Source organism: Corvus hawaiiensis, chromosome 4, assembly GCF_020740725.1.
Source record: "Corvus hawaiiensis isolate bCorHaw1 chromosome 4, bCorHaw1.pri.cur, whole genome shotgun sequence".
Taxonomy (NCBI): Eukaryota; Metazoa; Chordata; class Aves; order Passeriformes; family Corvidae; genus Corvus; species Corvus hawaiiensis.
Window position 1 is genome coordinate 51,611,192 of NC_063216.1, and position 16,739 is coordinate 51,627,930.

Sequence of the window (16,739 nt, forward strand, 5' to 3'; positions counted from 1 at the left end):
CTCACATCTCTGACAAAGAGACTGGACTAAGCACTGATCTGCAAATTAATTTATATTGGCTTGTCACCATTAACAAGCTTGAACATAAAGACAGCTTAATGTGCATATGCAGAGACCTCCTAAATGCAAGAGAGACCAACATCAGCTAGACACACACCATTTCCGACTGACTGTAGCAGTAGCTCTACTAATCAGAGAGATGAATGGATCCGCAGTCTGTCAGAAAAGGGAACAAAGACCTGTGGCTACAGGCGAAAAGCTCCCTGCTCACTGGGCTAGGATGCTTCATTTGCATTATTTGAAGCGAAACAGCTCTTGTCAGGAGGTTTTTGGCCACCCATTCTCTTTTATTTCACAGTGGAATTAGGTGATATTATCCATAGCTAATTGTTTGGATTCTTAGAACAGGCTGAGCAAGCAGTAACATAGGCTGGGCCACACTGTTTAATACAGCTTTGGAAAACAGAAGGCTAGGTCATCACCCTGCTCACATCCGCAGCGTAAAACAAATCCAAGCCCTTTTGGTCAGAGTGCCGCGTCAGCCTCTTCAAGGGAAGACTGCATCCAGGAGGATCAGACTCAGCATTAGAACTTAAGCTTTCTCGAGCTGCCAGACCACTGGTTCTACTTCCCCAGGTGGACAAGCACACTTCTGCTTTCAGGGGAAACAGCTCAGTTTATGTACTGGTGTGAGATGGTGGTAGAAGAGAACTTGCTAGACATCTGCTGTGTTTACCTCGGCTCTGCTAACTCACTGCTTAACAACTCCCTGCCACTTTCTGGCTCATTTGTACCCATGAGAAGAGCTGTCACCATTTCTCTTTTTCATTTAAATGAGTTCATGGGGTAAAAACATGGTGGAGGCTAACAGATGTCACTCTGAAGTTATATCTGTTACAGAGGTGTATATGTTTACCCCTTCCCTGTATCAGTCCAAAGAAAAGGAAATAGTTTCTGACTCGAGGACGTCAAACCTCCCCTTTGCATCATGCTTCATACTAGGCTTGCCCGTGGCACATGTGCTCTGCAGACCACTCAGCTTGATCAAAAGGCAGCATGGAGGGTAATGAGGAATGTCCTGCAGAACAAAACCAAGCCAACACCTGTAGCTCAACAGGCACAAGAGAAAGGGGCCCTCTCTTCCTGCAACAGTCACTCCAGGAAGCAATCACTGCTGTTCCATCACAGAGCTGTTTCACACCCATTCCCCTCGTACACATTTCAGGGTACATACTGTAAAATCCAAGAACCCCACTAATCCCATCTGTCCAAGAGCAGAGTTGTAAAAGCCATGCAAAACACTGGTATGTCCTTGATCAGGCTGTCATCTATGAGCTGAGAGCACCATGGACTAATTCCTGCCTACTTGAAACAGAGGGGTACAGGGAAAGCTGAGCTTTGCAGGAAGCCATGGGCTTTCTCAGCTCCTTCCTTGGTATTTAAGAAACATCAAGCTTCATATTCCATGGTATTTTTATCTCTTTGAACATAAATTGTATGTAATCACTTAAAAGGAGCTTTTGTTAAAGTGCCTTCCAGCCAATTTTTACCAGAAATTATCACCATCCTAAAAGCCTGAAAGTCAGAATCCACTTTTCAGGTTTCAGAAATCATCATCCCCCACTGAAGAGTGCATCAGCATCTAGCTGAACACTCCCTAGAAATGGCAGATGGAGAATGCTACAGGAATTTATCTTCTAGAAGGATAGGCTCTGATTATTTCCCTAACATTTAAAGTTCTTATGGCCTGTGGCATTTGGGAGCAATATTTTGGTGCTCATAGAACAGAGTTCCACAGAAATGACAACTAAGCTGATGGGAAAACTATCCAGCTGTACTATGGGATATGAACACATGCCACAGAATACAAGAACTTTTATCATTTAAAATAGAAAGAAGAAACCATCTACATGCAAAGTACAGGTTGGGGTTTTTTTCTTTCATATTTATGTGCAATACTAACACTTCACAAGTGCTTAAATCTTGTTTTTTTCCCCTCTTAAGTTTCTACTTTTTCTTCTTTGGCCTGTATATATTAAATGTACCTTGTAATGCAGGAACTGCTGCCAAATGTTTCCCTGGGAAAAATACTAGGGTAATAAAGGCCTGGAAGGAGTCTGGTGAACAAACCAGATAACAACATATTTGAATGAAACCAGGCATAAGCCGTGTGAAATAGAAAAATTGAAATTACTCTGGGGGAACAAAAAGGCATCCTTCCAGTTAAGTCTGTTAACAGGGAACCTTGGCTGCTGAGTACATCAAACAATTTAGCTTTCCAATAGGAAACGTTACCATTGTAAGAGACTTTATCTTAGCCTGTTAGGGAGTGCCATATTTCAGGCACTCAGAGCATAAAGCAACGACAACAATGCAGAGTCACATGAAGTTTTTCCGTGCCAGCTGTGTAAGCTTCCTGAAATTTCATTCACCTAAAGGTCAAGAACATATGAGGCCTTTGAGAAATTGTTTGGAGTTCAAGTGCCTGTAAGGTTTTCCTTGTGGTTCATTACAAAGCTAACACTTGACTGATTTGCTTGGCAACGTGACAAGTTATCCACATATGTTCTGCTATGCAGGAAATACATTTGGTCTTTTCTGCTGGTTTCGGAACCAAGTAGCTCTCTGACATAGAAAAAAACGTTATGGGGGTATGATGGACTACAGCAATTTCTGATTTCACCAACACAAAATCAGATTGTTTGTAACCATCCTGACTTGAGAAGCTACCCACCTTGAAAGTTACTTAAAAAATAATCAAAATTTGGATTTTCAATTCATATTTTAGATTAAAAACTTGAAGTCACCTAACCTGAGAATACCAAGGATTTGGAAAATGTTATTCTGCCAAGCCTAATCCTAATGTGCTCAGTTTTAAACAAACATACATAACCCAGCAAAATGCAGCCTCTGGCTTAAAACCAATCCTGTATTAAAGCCATAGGTAATCTGTCTTACATAATGCTATTTGCATTTTGTAAATCCCGTTAAAAATACCTGTCACATCAAATCAATGTCTTCTAATCACAAATGCAACATCCAAACCAGGACTCATGTAGTAGACCTGGTTTAGGGCTTTTTCTTTACTTTATGAATAGTCCTTTTATCATTTGTGGTATACATAAACACCAGTGGTATGAACTGAAGTTTAGTATTTTAGTACAAATATAAATTAAATTAGAGAGTTATCATCACTTATCCTTGGAAATTAAAGTAGAGTCTAATGTTCCAGTGTGGTGAATTACTTACATCCATGGGATGGGATGGTAACACAAAGCTTTGCCATTAATAAAACAGATTATAACTTTATGGTATGAAGTTAATATTAAACTTTATGCTAATTCACCTTATCCCACTTAAATTTTGAACAACAATTTAGTTTTTAGCATTAAAAAGTCCCAGAATGCAGGCAGATACCCAAGTACACTGCACAACTCAGCCTTAGAAGTTCCTAGAGAATCAACTTCATTCCCCCAGCTGCGCACACAGCACATATTCTGGGTAGATAAGCATTTATCTTTGGTTTAACACTCTGCAGCTCTATAAGTAGATGTGATCAAGCACCTGAAGCCTACAAGAATTCTCTTGAAGAACTGCAAAAGTCAGATGTGATAGGGATCACAATTCCTGAGAAGCAGAAACAGTGACAGTTCTGCCCACTTCCTCCTCAGCCAGATGGCTAGAGCACATACTTAAGGATGGGAGATCCAACTTCAAGTTCCACATGCGACGAGCTGATTGAACAGGCCTGCCGATGGCTTATTACAGAATACAGGCTCATTGGAGAGTATAATTTGGCATACAACCTCTGCCAGCCATTCATTCCCTGTTGCATGGGGGCTCAGGGCATGCTCTGGGTCCTGGCAGGTAGAACCCAGAGCACAGAAGTGACTGAGATCCCATGAAGCCCATTAAAAAAAATATCAAAACAAAACCAAACCAAACAACAAAAAAAACCCCACCAACAATAAACACCCACCAACCAACCAAAAAAACCCAACAAACCACAAAAACTAAAAACCAAACCAAACAAAAAAAACCCAACAACAAAACAAAAAAACCAATCAACCAAACCAAACCAAACCAACAACAACAAATCCGAACATGACAGAAGCAGGATCTCCCACTTCTTTTGTGATCCAGTCACTGGGGGGGGAAAAAAAAAAAGTTCTTTCATCCACAGAAGAACTACAGAGAAACTTGTTCTGAAACAGACAGAAGACATCAGAATAATTAGAGTAGTTAAGGTTGGAAAGGATTTATGGAAGTCACCTGGTTTAAACATCTGCCTCTCACTCTGTTCAGCACAGGAACAAATTCAAAGTTAGATACAATATCCTAATGATTCCTTAATGCTGTTAAGGATAGACAGACACGGATTTCATTGGACTGGTCCTCAGAGAGTTATTTTTCAACCAGATGCAAAATGCTAAAAACAAAGTTCTGTTGGGCAGTTCTGCCCTATAGCAAATAGTTCAGATTCTGATACAGCTGTGTTTAAGTTACGAAGACAGGATTCCACTTTTTTATGCATAAACACACCATGAACACTGTTTACAGATATGTTCAATTATTACACTAACATTTGTCACAAAGATATCCTAGAGAGTCCAAAAGGGTTCCAAGCCTTGATCTAGTTTAGTTTAATCTGACGTTCTCTTTAAATTTAAAAATGCAAGTGCTGTATGTCCTATCAAGTATGGCATGCACTTAGCACGATAACAAGCATCCCAAAGGACTCATCTCTGATAGTAGCTAAAAGCAGATGCCCGAGGGAAAAGGATACATTTGTGGCAATATCCTCCAGGACTTCATCAACTGAAAGCTCAGAAGCCTGATGGAATTTCCCAATGCTCAACTCCACTGCTATACCATCTTGATGGAGTACTAACATTTGTACACCATGTTGTCATCAGAATAAAGACATCCAATTTCAGAAGCTATAGTAGGCTGTTTGAAACATTACATGCTGTTAGTGGCAATGGCTGTAAAGTTAGCAATTAACACTAGCACAGAAACTACTTAAGACATAGTGTGCTTCCAGGAAAACAGCACAATACCATAAATTTTTTTCAGAAATTCTGTAAAACGTGTACCAGTTCCTTTATCCTGATTTTACTACCAAATTATGGTCTAAACCAATATACTTTATATTGTGGCAAGATATACAGCATTTATAATAGTGGAGAAAAATAAATTCAAGGCACCATAGACTTACCAGGTATCAAGGCTGTGTCTGTGTGCACACCCAGCACACTTACTCACCAGCCTCCAGCATGGACCAGGAACTGTTCTACTGAAATATCTCAAACCAGTCCCTTGTAGCGTTTGCACAGCAGGATAACTGAATAAACTCTCACCTGCCTTTACAACAAGGCAGCTGGTAAACAGGACCTCTTCAGCTGAGAATAATTGACAGTCCCTGAAGTTTCCCTAGGCAGCTCCAGCTGCATACAGGCCAACTGGAGCTGCTTGCAAGCACAAATAGCATCTGATGCTGAGAATCCAGCATTCCCAGAGACTCCCTGAGGCAGCTGAAACTGTTCCTATTTACACAGCAATCCCCCGTGTATATGCAAGACAGCCAGGAAATACAAAATCGGATAGAGTTTATTGTAAACCAAAAGAAACAGATCGTGCATAATCAGCAGAAAATACTTTGTGGAGTCTCATTTAATCCAGATGAAGAGACTTGCACCACCATCTAGTAAAGGACCATCAGATCCCATCCAAGAGATTAGATTCCCCAGATGAGCATTACTCAACACAACAGAAACCAGTCAATTGCTTTTCCCATTCACTCTTTAAACAAACAGCTGTCTGACTGTGCAACAGTATTGAGAAACTTATCTGGAGACAAGGGATTACACTGTCTTTTTCAAGGAAACACTATGGTCATCTCACAAAATTTGTCAACACATTAAGCCTACTTTATCTGCATCTGTGTTGCTTCCTTAATGGTTTCCAAATTAATGTTTTTGGCATAGTACCTAGAAATATTTTTTTTATCAAAGTTGCACTGAACTAAATGACAGAAAATGATCAAAAGCCCAATTCAAGCTTCAGATCAATCCTTCAGGCATTACTCCCATTTTACATAGACGGTAGACCAGAAAAAGCCAGATACACTGAGATAGTTTCATGTAATCTTGAAGTAATGACACCAGATGGAAAAATAGAACTCCACATATTTCTCACACATTTTTCTCAAATAGCTGAAGTAACGTCACTGTATCACCAATGTTCCTGCAAGTACTTTAAATTACTACCCAGACAGGATTAGAATAGTATTTCCCAAGGGAAGGTTGCACCTACCACTCACATTACAGGTTCTCAGTCAGTCCAAGTGCAATCAGCTTCACAACTCTGGCTTCTCAAAAAACCCAACCTCTACAGACAAGTTTGGTTTTATTTTGATCTCTTTATATACACTGTTAGGTGATTCCAACAGTTTTCGTACTCCTTAAAGATCAGACCTTTATACCATGACTGCTTTGAGTCAACAGTGATGAGCACACTGAAACACCGGTTACACCTTACGACCAGCTGGGAACCGGTGCTGATGTGCACAGTACAATCATCACCCTAGGTGGTGTCATTACCACCCTCATTTCCTTCCCTACAAGCATAGTTTTGTTTCAATTATCCAAGGCAGTAAAGGGGTCAGATAATTATTAAAAGTTTAAAAAAAGCCACAGGGATAACACACACATACACACAGTAAGTTACAGAAGAACACTCAGCAGTGTAACTGATATCAAGGAGATCAGTTGTACTGTTGACTATGAATGGACACAAATTGCTTCGCTAATTTGGACCTCAGATCAGACAGCACAGCACAAAAAGTTACTCTCCTGCTCTCTTACCCAAGTTTGCTCACAAGTAGTCAATTTGGGCACTTCTACATTTATAGCACAGTTAATATGTAACCTGAAAAATAAATAGAAATAACCTTAGCAGAAATCACAGCTTGAAGAATCAACAGACATACATATAATGGAAGGCTCTTTATTTAAAACTACTGTATGATAATTCTTCTAATGATTACACCTTGCCAGTGTAACATTAAAACCACTACCAGTACCCGGGACAGTTGGCTGGATGTGCAAGGGATGCTCCACCCAAACACACCCCCTGCTTCAAAGTATAACAAAAATGAATGAAATTTCAAAACTTATCACCTTTTGTTATCAAGCTTTGTATCTAATCAATAACTTCATTACAACAGAATATCATCCATTCATGCTGAAGTCAGTGAGGATAATCTGGCTATGCTGGTTCTCCAAACTCACTGTTAGTGGCATTGCCCTCAGCCATCTGCCGGATGTTGTATTTTCCTTACCGTGTGTAGTTGTTAGATTTTCAGTACTGAAGCTACTGAAGCACTATTCAGAATTAAACTAATTTGATCTAAATCTAAGTTTTCCTTTCTGCATCACAAATAAGATTAATCACCTCAAGTGCAGCTTCACTAACAGAAAAGGAAACTTTTGATGAGCAAGGTATACTACAAGAAGTGCTTCTGAAAGTGGAATACTTATGCTAACCATGTGTCCTTTCACTCATGGTTTTTAAACTGCAGTACTGAACACTGACATAATAAAACAATAACAAAATTCACCAATATGAATATATTTAGCAGAGCAAGCTCCAATACTCTTGAAAAACGTAAGTGCTAAAAAACTGTACTGCATAGTACCCATCAATTGTGTCTAGAACACTTTCTTCTGGTTTCAGCACTTTCTTCCTCTTCTCTCTTCCATTCCAATAAATATGTGTTTTTATTGACAGTCAAACCAGGAAGCTACCTATGAGTTTGCAATTTGAACTTTCCCATCTATAATAATAAAAATAATGGTATTTATTCACTTTAGCTTGTTGTCATGAGCATGGTTAGAAGCTGTTGGGTTGTCTTTCAATATAATCTCAGTTAAACTAAGCGGGTAGGGGAATTCACAGGACTGCTTGGCTCTTCTAGGACAGCTTTACCTCAGAAACGAAAACACACATAAATGCCAGTATAACATAATGAACACAAAGACTGGTCGTCCTACTAATGTGAACTTTGGCATTAGCCCTGGCAGCCACTTAACTTCCAACAGATTGTGATGTTGCAGATGTTCTCAGCAACAGCGTCTCTGTTGAGCCACTCTAAGGCTCTAAGAACTGGGCTCTTGTAGAGAGCTATCAAGCCTCATAACTTTAGCCAATTTTTTTTTTAAAACAGGTGCAAAAAACAACCAATTATTAACTGCAACTCTGATTTCATTTTTAGGTGTTTCTAGGCTTCTTGGCATGGGGGAAAAAAAAGCTAGGACACATTATTCAAGTAAATGATTTTTAAAGATTTTTATGTTCATGGTTAATTCCCATGATAATCTTTCAAGTGTCTGACCCTGTCAATTCTGGAGGTGATGAGAAACCTCCTCCCATATTTCAATGCCAAGAGGGTGAGAAGGTTGTGAATTACATAAAACTTTAGTAGTAACTTGGAGAAATTCCTCCAGATAAAGTTTTGGGGATGATATCTGCAAACCATCTTACAAAGAATCTCTCCAGAAATCTTGCTATTAAGGGACTGTGCCTGCTGGAAATGACAGTAGGGAGATTGGAAATCTGGGGCAGCGTTTAAGACTGTTTTGATGATGCTTCACTCCAGCATAACTGGTAGAGTTGAGAACCCCAGAGAGGAAACAAAGGTTTTAAGACATGATTGTAAAGAATACTGTGTCTTCAAAACAATGGGTTAAGGGCTTTTCTTTCCTCACAAAAACAGTCTAGGTTTTAGAGGAAAATAATTCAAAGACAAGACACTATTGCTGTAACTTGAGACAGTGCGTGAGCAGTAAAACCCAAAACATGACTTGCCTTTATTAAACACCTACATTCCTATCAAGTAAGCTAAATAAAAATTACTAGACACTATCTTTCACTAAAATCTACTCTACAGCTTTCCTGAAAAAGGCTACTTTATTGAAGCACTTAATTTTAGGTCCAGAACATTAAATATTTTCCATAATACTCTGAAGAACAAAATTACACACTTTAAAGGACATAAATGTTATTAATAAAATAAAAGTATATGCAAATCCTGGGGTATATCTGGGAAAACATGAGATTTAATTCAGAGAGATTCTTTATTCTTTTAACTACAAGGGAGAAACTATTGAGAAAGGAGTGTACTTTACATTTCCAAATGAAAAACCTGCTCGACTCAATATAAAGGCAAATGAGTTAAGCTTAAGAACTCATTTTTTACAGGTCAACTGCATGATCTGATGAACTACTGACTTCCACTGTAGAAATACAAATCCTTAGGTGAGTTCTAAGCAAATGTATTTACTTTCATCTTAAACACTAAACAGTATTATATTTCTGTCAATGTATGAAACTTTGTGAATTTTTACTCTGTTGTTTATTCAGTCATTATCTCACTGCGTTTTTATAGTCATAGACTCCTTTTTAAGGATTTTGGTTGGAGTCATTAAACACTGTGTCTGCCCTCTGGTGGTCACACTCTTCTTTTTATATGTTCCAATATTTTAATCTCTTTTTAAGTTAAAAACGCACTTTATACAACTACCACCTACAAGGTCTAACAGATATTTAGCTTTTAGTCACCTTGGACTGGCTTGCTTTCCAGTTATGCAATTGCCTACATTTCAACTTTATCATGCAGAAATAGCTCACATGTAAGTTAAGATATTCCTCATTTTGTCCCTGTCTAGAACCAAGTTTAGATACAATTTTTAAAGCACTCCAACTACAGAAAAGCAGAAAACACCTGAAGTTTCAATTTATATTGAGATTATAAGTTTGGTGTTGTCTGGGAAAGATGTTACGCCTTATAATACACTGAAATACTGGCTACTAGATTCCAAGGTCCATAAAAACATTAAATGCTTCTAAGGGAAAACAGGGATATTTAAAAGACTATTTTCACCTTAAAGGTTTCAGAACTTCACTGTATAGAAAATGCTATAAAGACACAATCACTCCAATAGGCAAAAGGCAAACCAAACTATACAAAAGGTACATACAGCTCCAAAATGAACAATGAGTTCCTTCACAAGCCCAAAGTTGTGCCAAACACCCTTGTAGTACTACTTAGATTGAGTTGCACCAATACTGATAATAGTTCTTATCTGCCTCTTATGCCCTAATCAAACCTAGGCCAAGGGAATAACAATGACACCTGCATCAGAAAGAAGAGCTTGCAAGACTGTGGATTGTCTGTAAGAGCCTCAAGAACATAGCACAGAACCATAGAAACACCACTTTGGAAGAGGATCTCAAGGTCCTCTGGTTCAGCTTTTCTTGGCAAAAGCACAGTCTAGACAAGATGTCCCAACAGTCTGTCCAGATGCATCTTAAAGTGTCCAGTGTTGGGGAATCAACTGCTTCCCTGGGGAGATTATTCCAATGGCTGATTATTCTCATTGTAAAAAACTTTCCTCCATGGAGAGAACACAGCTCTTCACAGCAACTGGACCAAGACACAAAACTTACAGTTCCAAGACTCAAGAATGCCTAGAGGCCTAGAGGCCTCAGTGTAGTCAGCACTGTATGCAAAAACTCCATTTTTTTTCTCTTTTAATGAAGAGTTCCCTGTTGTAAACTTACTCAAATCCTGTACAATTTTGAAAGGGTGGGCAAAGGAATATATCTTTCTTTACTGAGCTTCAGTAGGAATTACCTAGTCAGAAGAGATGAAAAACCAGTACAATGGCTAACGCAGCCTATCAACATCTCATCTTGCCCAACAGGAAAACCAGGTTTTGATTTTTTGTTGCCATATAACAAAGGCAACAAAACATAACAAATTCAGCTGAGCTGACAATTTAAAAATTACTTCCATTTCAAAAGAGCACCAATACAAGAGGATTTAACTTCCTTTCATATATTTAGTTTGTCCAGAGACCACAGCACTGGTCTACAGGGGGTGGTGGGGCTTGGTGGAGGGAGCCACAGATTCCAGCTTACTCAAAGTAGCAGTAATCAAGTCACTAAACCTGTTTATCACACCCAAAGAAGAGCTGTGGCCAAGCTTTCCTCTTCCTGTTATTACCTGAAAATTTTAAGAAGGAAGGCACATCAAGCACGTCCTGCATTTTGATTCTCTTAGAGAGATGAACAGCAGGAGGGTGGGAAACCCTATTTTTAGTCCTTCTAAACACTGGAGAAATAGTGAAGAGAACCATTGATCTTGTTACAAAGTGTAACAAGTGTTACTTGCCTACTGATGAACACCACTGAAATCTTAAACATTCTTGAAAAGTGGTCCTTCTCAAGATTTGTTTTTCCTCTTCTTTTGCATTTTGTTGATTTCTACTACTCTGCCCATGCTACAGTACTCAGTGGGGAAGCCTTCCCTTGGCCGGCACCTGTGCTCTGGTAGGTTAACTCCATGGAATTGTTCTCCACCAACAGCAGGACTGTTTCCTGACTCCAAAGCTGGTACAAAGGCTGACTTCTGCACTCACTGATTACACACTGCCTTTGCAAACACACAGACACACACAGAGCCCTACAGTGTCGTGACATTGTAAAGGCAATCCTTTACAGGAACACTCAGAATCACGCTGGACAAACACAGCAGCACTGAAAACACAAAGAAAGTTTGAAGTCAGAGGCACAGATCAGAAAAAGACAATCTGTACTCGTGTATAAACACTGTCAGCTCCTCACTTAGGTAACAGTCTAAAGGAAAATGGTATGTTAATATTTTGGTTGGCTGTTCAGAAAAACCTAATTAGTGGCCAAAGACTAACTCACACAACCAGGAAGTTATGGATCCATTTTTGTTTTCCTCAAACAAGCTGTCAAACAGTAACAATTACATACTTTAAACCTGAGAAAATTAAAAGGTCATGTATATCTAGTGGTGCAGACAAAGTATCAGGGCAACTAGATTCCCATTGGGATGCATCCAAATTCAGCAGTGTTACATGAGTATTTACAGAATTTAGAGAGACTACATCTGTACCAATTCTGTCTGATGTAACTGACAATTTAGACAGCTAGTTCCTTTCTAATGAGGCTGTTTTTTAAAGTTATCACGTCCTTATAACTTGAACTAGCCTTTTTTTCCTCTCTTGGCTATTTTTATGCATTTGAGATGCTCTGCATCAAATGCTGCTTTTTTATATAAAGTTTAGTTGCTTAAAGTAGAATGAGGGTACTGTGAGCTCTTACAGAAACATTTTATAATTCAAGCTGTTATGCTTCCATACTAAAAAGTTAACAAGGGGAAAGCTGTAATCACATTATGAATTGAGCCATTTCAACAGCAAAACAGTGTAGGAAAACAGTGTATTCACAAAATGAATACTAAGATACATCCTGATTCATACAGCAAACCAAAAAAAATTGAAAGCTTCTTAACAACAGCTAATAGAGGATCCAGATGAACATTTCTGTACTTATTCAACATTTACTAGAAGGGAGAAGCTAAAGATCAATCCAGAGGAGTATTTGCAATGCAATTAGGCTAGACAAGTAAGCCTGAACGTATGCCAGCTGCAGGGGTCTGCCCTTAATTCACACAATCAAATGTCTAGTGTGTCGCACAGTGTCTAGCATCAGTATCTCCAGTATTAAAAGTCTCATCAGATATGCACTTGTTTACTGAGCATCTAATCAGGGTCTGAACACATATCTAGCTGTACCTTCTAGCAGTCTATATGCCACTCCATCACCATCTGTCAGTTAAACCTCCCACAGACAGAAAAAAATCAATTCAAACAAATGTGGTCGGCGCTCAAACTAAGCTATCATTCACATTTCAATATAAGACTTGAATTCCTTTTCAGTGTTCTTCAACTTTGACCCAGCTCTACCCCCTCCTTCACTGAAAAGGGCAAAGACAACAACCCAGCAAGTGGGACAGGCAAAACAGACCTCCTTTGTTCACTTTTTCCCTTTCAGTTTTCTATTGAGGTAAATAACTGAGAGCTCAGCCAGCCTCCAGTAGCTCAGAAGAAAGCAATACAGCTAGCTTGCAACTATCCTTTCCTGGTTAACAAACTGCAGGACAAAACTTACGGCGCATCATGTTAATCTTATTATTAGAGATTAACTCTTTACAAATTCCCTTAATATTACATTTATGAGACAGTATTCATAAATGCAGAAGTTACAGTGTCTTTAATACTGAAGATGCAATACACACACTTACCAATTTAAAATGCAACAAATTATCACTGCAGAGAAAGTATAACAGAATTTTTTAAATACTATCAGCCCACTCAGGAAGGCAAAATCAAATTCATTGCATATTGCCCAACACACAACCTCCTACATTATTCCCTCAACTTTCATTACCAAGATATACTTTCCTCTGTATGACTTCCCATTTTACCAACTCTGTTCATAAAACATGAAAAAATGAACAAGTCCAGTGAAAACTGAACAGCACAATTTTATTGTACTATTTCAATATAATGGAAGTTAAGTAATCACAATTCAAGGTGATTTGAGACATTAATAAAACTACAGAATAACAGCAATTTCACAGGCACAGGCAAAACAGATTTAATTTTTAGGCTGATTGAGCTATTTGAGCTGTGCAATAATCTATTAAAAAATTGCCAAACCCTTAGTGTATTCAGTGTCTTTTATGTCCAGATACCACAGTGAGTCATTTCACTAAAGCAGGAAGAATGGGCAACATGCATCACCTTCTCCTGACTTGAAACCGGAATCCTCAAAACAATAAAATCTGACAATTAGAGAGACATCTCATTAATCCCAAGAAACTCTTAGCTTGGTTACTAAAGCTTCTGCTGTCACCTTTTTGAGCACCAGAGAGAAACACCAGAGTGCAACAAGCTAGCAGGAGGTATCAGGATGCATCACTGGATTTGTTATTTCATTTTCTGAAAATAAAGACCATTTAAAATAGCCAAATTTTATTATTACAGCCCTTTTTGTCAAACAAGCTGTGGTACGCTTGATAAATAATATGCTTTCTTCAAGAAGATAAGGAACAGTAGCTAAGGCTCAGATTCTGGTGATCTCATTCACCTTGAACAGTATCACTTTTGAATAATTCTACTGTGGCCAGTAATGCTAATGACAGAACGAAGATACTAATATGAGTATGATTAGTTGTGGATTTATCTATGAGTTGTGAAGAGGGTATAAGCTCCGTCCTTAGCACCAGCTGTATACACTACCCCACCACCCGATGTGGTCACACAGCTGTACAGTTTGCCTTTAGCTACACTGCCTTTGCACAACCCAGAATGTGAATTCATTCAATGGATCCCAAGTTCTGTCACCACCAAGCGGCTTTCTGGGTTTGCTTCTTTACATTCAATATTCTCAGAATGTAACACTTTCCCAGTTCTATACTGATATAGTCTGACAGCTAATTTTAGACACCCTAGAGAATTTCAAAGTACTTTGAAATTCAAATAAGTAACTTTCACAGACTTAGGCAGCACACTCTTTAGCAGGTCTGGTCACTTGCATTGCAATTTCTATTTAAAACTAAACAAATGCCTGAGGTGTATTCATACAAATGATAACATCAAACACATTAGACAAGTATTAAAAAGACGCTGCACCTGCAAGTCACTTTTCTGATTTCTAGGTCCTTTGAGCTACAAAACACTAAACTATCCTTCTCTTTCCAGCTGATATCCTTTGCCAGAGAACAGCGGCAAGATTCGCCTCTTGGCATATAAGCTGCTCTCAAACTCAAAATACAGTCCAGATGTTTTCTGATGTCGTACAGTGACATGTTTTATGCACAGACCCATATAACTACTATCCATAAATTATCACATCTATTACATTAAATTATGGAAGATGTTGAAATGATTAATAGTGCACCTGTTAGATACAATAAAGTTTTCAGGTTTCATCTACCTTTTCCACAATATACTTAATTAAGAATCCAAATCAGACGCAGAAAAAGAAATGCACAAAGACGGGGAACATTAGAAAAAAGAAACCCAGGTGTTTAATACCAGATTTTTCACTCAGTAGGAGGTTGTTTTGAATAAACACACAAAAGCTGGACCTTTATGGATAAAAGAACATCTTACCACGATCTATAGGTTATATACCACATTTCCCATTGTTTTATCCAATAACACAGAGAGCTAAGCAATAGCATTCCTTTCACAGAGTACTTGTCAATATGGAACACGCTTATTGACTGGGCTGAAGCACACTATGATCTTAAATATTTAAACAGCTTGGCATTATTAATCAGGTACTGTTTACACTTAGACTCCGAAGTCTTGGTTTAAACACATTTCAGACTTCAAAACTAACACATTTATGCTGAAGACCTCAGCGACAGCTGAAGGCTTGGTTAATTATTAGTTTATAACCAAAGAGACAAGTGCACTCGCTGCACAGACTTCAACACGATATTCTGCATTAATCGCCACCAAGAAGCCAAAATAGGGAAAACACGAAAAGCCCGCGATTCAGACACATTGTAGCTATTTTATGCCTAAACAAAATCGCAACTGTAAGGAAGGCGGGGGGTGGGGGGGGGAGGGGGGGGGGGAAAAGTAGTACGGGCGATAAATAAAGGCGAAAGAGTCGAAACGCGGTCCGCGGCAGTTCAGCACCGACAGCTCCTTCCCCCGCACACGCCCGGCCCTCGCCCCCGCCGGGCAGCGCACGAAATGGCGACCGAGCCCGCCCGGGGATGTGGGCGCGTCGCAGTCGCGGAGCGTCTCCGCCGGGCCCGCCCGGCCCCGACCCGCCCGCCCCGGGAGGTGCCATCGGCCGCCGCCGCAACAAAGCCCCGCGGCACCGGGTGGGCTCACCGGGTGCCTCCTCGCCCGCCCCCTCGGAGGAGCCTCGGCACCCGCGGAGGACGGGCGGCTCCTCGCCGTCGAGGCGGCGGCGCAGGGCGATGTGACACCGGCGCTGCCAGGGGATGTGGCACCGGCGCTGCCAGGGGATGTGGCACCGGCGCTGCCAGGGGATGAGCACCGGCGGCGCGGGGGGAATGTGATACCGGCGGTGCGAGGGGATGGATATCACCGGCGGTGCGGCGGGATGTGGCACCGGCGCGACGGCGGGCGCAGCACCTCCCTCAGCGTGATGCGCGGCGCGGTGACAGAGACGGCCAGGTCGGTACTCACGGGAAGGTGCGGCCCCTCCGCCCGGGGAGAAGAGGGTCAGCGGGGTACTCGCGCTCTTCCTCCTGCTGCTCCTGCTGCTGCCCGCTCGGCAGCCCGGCGAGAAGAGCCGCGGCGGGCGCGCTCCCGCGCTATCCCCTCCTCGCCGCCACCGCCCCCGCCGCGCCGGGGGGAACGCGCGCTCCCGCGGGGAGGGCGGGGAAGGCGCGCGCGTTTGCGCGAGCCGCGCCGGAGCGGACGCGCGCGCGGCGCGGGGACCCGGGGCGGGGCTGGGGCGGGGCGCGGGCCCCTCGCACCTGAGGGGGCGCGGGGCGCCTCCATCTTGAGCATCCCTTCCTGCCTGCCTCCTTCGCTCCCTCCCGCCGCCGCACCTGTTAAAACCGGGGTGGAATCGCCATTGCACCCCCGCTCAGGGGCTCCCGGACCGGCCCGGCGACCGACCCGGCCCTGAACCTCCCCAGCAGCGCCGGTGCCCGGCAGCCCCCGGGCCCCGCCTGTGCCCTCCCCCGGCCGGGACAGCCGAGCACTCCCCGGGGCACCCCCGGAGCTGCCCCCCCGACAAGGGTGGTGTTTTAAATAGCCGCATTATTTTAGCCCGGCAGTGCCCCTCTAAATAGATGGTTTCAGCGA

General features: G+C 41.3%; 1 protein-coding gene across 41 annotated transcripts in view; it reads right to left on the bottom strand.

Moving 5' to 3' along the window:
* Nucleotides 1-16,197, bottom strand: part of NRCAM (neuronal cell adhesion molecule) — a 149,419-nt gene extending 133,222 nt beyond the window's left edge. For 40 of the 41 annotated variants that reach the window (XM_048300110.1, XM_048300107.1, XM_048300114.1 and 37 more), the window contains exon 1: nt 16,113-16,197. The gene's annotated coding sequence lies outside the window, so the exon portion shown is untranslated. The remainder of the gene's footprint in view (nt 1-16,112) is intronic. The other variant, XM_048300072.1, reaches the window with a different exon arrangement.
* Between the last annotated feature and the right edge of the window lie 542 nt (nt 16,198-16,739).